Source organism: Berghia stephanieae, chromosome 5, assembly GCF_034508935.2.
Source record: "Berghia stephanieae isolate SIO BIC M18660-M18661 chromosome 5, UCSD_Bste_1.3, whole genome shotgun sequence".
NCBI lineage: Eukaryota > Metazoa > Mollusca > Gastropoda > Nudibranchia > Aeolidiidae > Berghia > Berghia stephanieae.
The window spans coordinates 21315819-21322568 of NC_088364.1; positions in this window are offsets into that span (position 1 = coordinate 21315819).

Sequence of the window (6750 nt, forward strand, 5' to 3'; positions counted from 1 at the left end):
GTGGATTGGGAATGTCTAAGATTGATTTGCGGGAATGAAGGATAGGGTTATAATGAAGAATGTTCTGGGTGCATGGAAATATTTCTGATATGTACAAAATGAACTGCCATCATGCTGTCATGAAGAGAAGAAAGGTAAGGCACGTCAAATAGATGTATGTTTAATCTGAAGTCAACATAACCCGAACATCCACTCCATATAAAACTTTAATGGTTTAAGACATATCAAAATCATTAATTCTGTGTCAATTTGTTTATATAAAAAAATTATTTCTTCTTTCAAAATATCACTGTGAAAGAATCTGGCGTAAACATGAGTTCAGGTAACAGTTCGACCTTATAGTGGTGAGAAGTTGTTAATGAAAAAATAAAAAGAAACAAACAAACAATCTACGATATTTGCTAATGATCAAATCAATGTGCTTTTCCACAACAATGAAATTATATAAATGGTGGCATTTTCTACATTTTCGTCGTCAGTTCTAGTCTCCGACAGTCCGAGCCGACGTCATGTTTACCAATTCAATAACAGTGATAACCCAAATTGTTATGGTCTCAATGTTGGAATGGCAATACTCTCAAACCAAAACAAAATATGTTCAATTACAACAATGTTTTAACCGTTTGCGCCCATTGTGTACTCAGTAGTAACGGTTACTTTAATGCACGTTAACGGTATTAAGGGGAAAGAATTGCTCATGGGTCTAAACCCTGACACTTCTTTACAGTGTAAGATTTGAAACGTTTTGGAAAGTTGGCTATCGTCTTAATCCATGGATAAAACAGTTTTTCTGGCCAAAATGAAAAAAAGTGCCATGCAGTGTATAGCAGTATAATTATCTCATACTGGAGTAAAATATTCTGAATTGTCTTCTCCATTCTCATATACAGTAGAATCCTGATAAAACCAACACCACCAGGCCAGAAAGATTGGTTGACTTTAAGCAAGGCTTTATCCATTATCAATGGAACACAGATCGAGAACAATAAATTTGGGATCAACAAGAGGTAACTACTTTTAGAGTGTTGACTTTTGTGGATTCCACTGTCATTGTTTTCGGTTGTCAGACCTTTAACAACCACACATTAGCCAATTGACGTCTCGGTATCATTTAAAAACAATATAAATCAACTACCGGAACTCGAACCAATGAGTATTCGATCCACATGATTCAAAAAGATACATAGACGGGTCTAGTGCTAAAAGTGTGTCAAATCGTAGTGAGTCATGGTTTTCAAGATCAAGCTGTCTTCGTGGTATCCAAATTAAGTTTTAAAACACGTAATCCCAACTCATTTACAATAATTATTTAGCGTTACGGCTGTTTCACACCACAGAAACTAAGATAAACACCGGTGGACCACTTACTTATAATAATATAGAGAATTTCATTAGAATCATATTGATATGGTCTATTGCCGTAGTATTACAATATGCTGTAAACGGAGATCATTCTCTGAGACTCGATAGCTCAATGGGTAGGTCAAGATCAAATCTTAGTTCATCTGATTTATACTCATCACTCTGCCCACTGTTCACGCACAGTGGTGATTTGCTAGCTTTATCTAAATTAGACCTGACGAAAGAACGTTGTGATAAACTAACTTCTTATCCAAAGGAAAACGTGTAAACAAGTGCTTGGTTAATACCACAGCAAACCGGTATATACTCTGACAACATGAACCCATGGTTTGTTAAAGTTTTCTTATTGATGCAATGCGTTTAAGTAAAATATTCACAACATCCGACAGCCGGCTGTAATGTACAAATACACAAAGCTATGCGTAATCTTAAATTTTTATAGTCTGATTGATAGTGTTCGTTGAGAACGTATCATTAAAATGGCTGCCTAACAACAATAAAAAAATAACTGAGTCAATTTCGTTGCCTCTATAATTAGACTCCTACCTGCCTACTTTACTTTTCCATACTATTCTCTCGACATTGTTTATTCATTAATCCACAAAGATCCGTGTGGGTGGGTTGTGGGGGGAGGGGGGAGGAGAGGAGGGAGGTTCCTATCTCATCTTTTTACAAATAATATCATCACTGCCAATCAATCTCAGAAATTATTTCTCTCCCACCCTCTCCTTTCCCCGACCCTTCCCCATTCGCTAATCCCGGAGTCTCCATCCACTCTCCATATTCATCCATTTGTCTCTATCCTTTCCTCATTACTTCTCCTTTGGCTGCAACTGTTCACTGAAGACCGTCTCCAAAACGAAATATAACTAAGTGAGTAAGGATTACGCCCAAAGAAAATAATCAGACTACATAATTCTGTTCAACAGATTTCATTTAGATCATAAAGGCAGTCTACACAATTCAATTATTAGACATGGTCAAGTCAGTAGTAAGTATGAGAATTGGCCTAAATTTGGCAATGCAATAATTCCAGTCTTGGAGCTTAATGTTTCCATCACTTGTATGAGAATTGTTGCAATTAGCGATATTCCACCAAACGGATCTATACTTTATCATCGACTTATATCGGCTTTTTTCAAAAAACTGCCAAATTCCTGTCCTGTGACGATAATTGGCTCTTTGACATATTTGATGCATATATTGTTAGCAAATACTTGCTTACACACTCTCACTACACATTACTAACTTGTATGAAACATAAAAAACAAAAATCGAGAGAGATTCAGGATAGATATGACGTATTGTATTGACGGGGGTAGAGGAAAATACCCTGTCCTTTTTTTTGCATGATGGTCAGAAGTCGAATTCTTAACAAAATGGAGTGTCTTGTTGTATACAACTATGAATGCAGCTGATGCAAATTGCCATCTTCTAACATCCTCATAAAAGTTTGTAACAATCAGACTTTTAAAAAAATTATTATATATTACTAAAGTTTGTCCCCAAGGTGGTCACTCATTCCTGTAACGGCCGTGAAAATTAACCAATTAAAATCCTCTAAACAATAGAAGTGCAACTAACAATGTTTTATCGCCGTAGATACCTCTTTTCCATCATGGCCGAAACTACAAACACATGGTTTTTTCATCCAGTGTGATTTCCAGATCAAAACCGCTTCAAAAATGGTGAGTACTGTTCAACATTAGACCATGACCCTCATTCCTGTTACCAGGGCTTGTTATTTAAAGTAGAAATTGAATCAAAAATAGAAAGTATCAGTTTATAGCTTTTTTAAGGCTCTAAATAATAGTCATACTTTAATGTTGGAGTAAAGCATATTTTAGGGATAGTATGAATCGAAGCGAGATAAACTCATCCCTGTTACACTCATTCCTGTTACACCTTGTTTTGTAACAGGAATGAGGGATGTAACAGGAATGAGGAAAACATAACAGGAATGAGTAACAGGAATGAGGAATGTGAACTTTCATAAAATGAAACACACGTTTTATTGTAACTAAGTCCTTTGGAGCATAATGGCCCATAGAATCGGAGCTTATCCCTGTTTCTGTAGCATGAAACAGACATTTAACTTATGAATACGACATTGGTCTATAGCAAATTACATTCCCCAGCAGCACTGGTACCATAATATACACCTGGGTGAAGCAAAGTGAAGCAACCAGAATTAATTTCCTTGATTAAGGAAACCGCTCCATGGTTGTGGAGATTTTCGAACCCGTTACCTCCAAGTCGGGAGTCCCTTTCGGTAACCACTCGGCCACGGCGCCTCCACAAGGTTACCATTAAAAACAATTTTTATTGTATACATATTCATTTCTTCCATTGCTGAAAGACTATTTTTAGTGCAAAGTTACCTTGCCAATACCAAATGCCTAATGTCCAAACATAGTTTGTTGCCTGTTAGGCTCAGATACATTTTAGATGATTACTATCATTTTAACATCCCGGTATCAATTGTACAAATGTGACATTGTATCACATAATAGTCTTCTTTGTTTCTTGACTTTAATTCTTGTTACACCTTGTTTTGTAACAGGAATGAGGGTGGCGAAATGGAACTTGATATTATTGTTCATTTTCAAGGGTCATAGCTTTGTTGTAACGATTTTTTTTATTTTGTTTTCTTCATAAAGGCCAAAAAAGCCATGACGTCAGCCGAGAGCAACGACTTTACCGTCAAAGACGAGATGGAGTTCCTATTCGACGTGCTGTTTGTCTTAAAAAAGAACAAGACAAATACCAGAGCGACAAAAGTCCATAAAAGATAAGACACCAAGAGAACAACGCAAACAGAGAAAGAATTGGATAAAAAATTATCACACACACACTACAAACACACACACTACAACCGGAAACAGCAAAATCTTGATCTGAGTTACACTCCATCCTCACACTCAAAATCTCCACTCCAGTATGTCTCTCGTCAAAGATATCAAGCTACTAAAAACAGGCTGTTCTCCTCTCTTTCTCATTCGAAAAAGAAATCCAAAAAGTACAAAAAGCGCTTGGACAGGTCATTAAAAAAACACAAACTTCCGTTGACACCTCGATCAAAAACTAGAAAACTTTTGAAAGATAGCAGAAAAAATAACAAGAAAGGTGGCAAAAATTATGTGAAAAGAACATTACAATATCATTTTTCACTCCTATAAGACATCAAACATTTGAGGAACAGAAGGCACATGTAGAAATCCGTGAAACATTTTGCAGCTGGTATGACTCTCAAAAATATAAACTCTTGGAAAATTTCGGAAACGACGTCAAATGCCTCCAAAATTTCCAGATCTTGTCAAACAAATAGAACGAGATTTTTTCCTGAAAGGTGACACTTCTAAATTAGCTCAAGGAAAGAGAAACACAATAACAAGAAATAGAGTCAAGAAATAAAGAAGACTATTATGTGATACAATCTCACATTTGTACAAGTGATACATCTCTTGAAACCCATATGTGTCATTTTCTTCATTCTACCGACTTAAGCCATTTTGGGTTGTTACTTCAAGAAAAAGGGATAGAGAAACATGTGCATGTAAAAAATGTGAAAACATTAACATGCTTGCTTCAGCGCTTTGGAGAAAAGGAGTCAAGAATGTTCAAAAATGTTGTTGGTCACATCAATTAAATTTCATTCATTTCTACAAAGTGATTTGAGGCAACAGGTTTTCAAAGGTAATGGAGACATGCCTGAAGTTGCACCGGTTGACTGAAACAGTGATTCAAGTGATGAACATGACCAAGATGACATAGACATTACGGTGATGCCGACTGAAATCGATTACAATGGTTTTATCAAAAGATTGAATGAATGCAATTCATTTGATGAAGTGGTTGATGAATGTGAAAATCAAGCATTACGTGATTGTGGAATAGTTGGGGCCAGCAGAAGTGTAATCAAAACTCGCATTGGTATTGACAACAGGTTTACACATTTCATTCCAAATGATATACCTAGATTTCTTTGTGATGGGAAACGGTTATTTTCAGTCAAGCTGAGGGCCGATGGGGATTGCCTGCCTGCCTGTGGTGCAGTGTATGCATTTGGCAAAGACTAGTGCCGCGCTGAGGACCGGACCGAGGACCGGTCCCACGGTCTTTTAGCTGTGAACCGTGGTCCAGTCCCAAAGAGGAAGACCGCCGGCGGTCCTCACTTCTTATCACCTTTCAACGGTCTCGCGCCATACTACTTCCCCAGCGATTCGTTGCCTCGGTCCTTTGCCTATCTTCCACCAATCACCACCCATCCCACTTAATTAATCGCACCCACCCCCCTTTGCCATACACTAAACGACACAGACGACCATAGAGGCAGACGACCACCTCCCTCCACTCCGCAAACCGCCCTTTCGTGTGTGAGATGGGGGGAACAGGAGGCGCACGCCTTGGACGATTCCATTATACGGGGTAAATTTCAAAATTTACTACACCATAATGATCGCAATGACAATGATCTATGATGAAGGCATGACCCCTCTTCTCTAATGGGTTATTGTTTGAAATGTATGTGACTACTAAAGATGTTGTGTGTGTGTGTGTGTGTGTGTGTGTGTGTGTGTGTGTGTGTGTGTGTGTCGAACCTAGCAAGTTGCAAGTCTGATTTTTTGTTTTCTTTTGTCCATCTCTTGTCGCCACTCCTTTCTATCGCACTGTTGTCATTTAAAATAATACAATAATATTAAAATTTCGTTTGGTGTTTTAACTAATCAAGTAATATGAGTTTCATTAGTTTCTTCCGTCAAAAAAAACAGTTATATACGTCTGTATTTTTAAAAGGTCCAATAGAATATTTGGGGACCCCGATAGCTCAGTTGATAGAGCACTCTCTTTATACGCAAAGGGCCAGAGATCGATCCCGGGTGCAGTCGATTTTTTTCTGAATCCCTGTCTACTCAGCAATGAATGGGTAGCTGAGTTTGTTAGATCTGGCGAAAAGTCACCATCGACCCCTCTTATCACCTCATCCACCCCCTCTTATTATAACTTCACGTCTCTCTCTTACTCTTCAATGCTCGCTGCCCTCTAATGTGTGTGTGTGGGGGGGGGGGGGGGGGGGGGGGGGGGTAGGAGTTGCGTGTGTGTATCAACGCCACGAACAACTCGATCAACGCCTTGGGCGATGCCATTATCTCCGTTAATGGGGATAAATTTCAAATTTTATTAAATTATCGAAGTAACAATGAAGTACGGTGAGCAAATAAAGAAGGCATCACCCCTCTTCTCTAATTAGGTTACAATTTGAAATGAGTGTGACTACTCCGTGTGTTTTACTCCTGTAGGCCACGGTTTTCATCGTGTAGCGGTCTTTAACGGTTCAAGAATGAACGGACCGGTCTAGAGACCGGTCCTTGCGGTCTTCATTTCCCA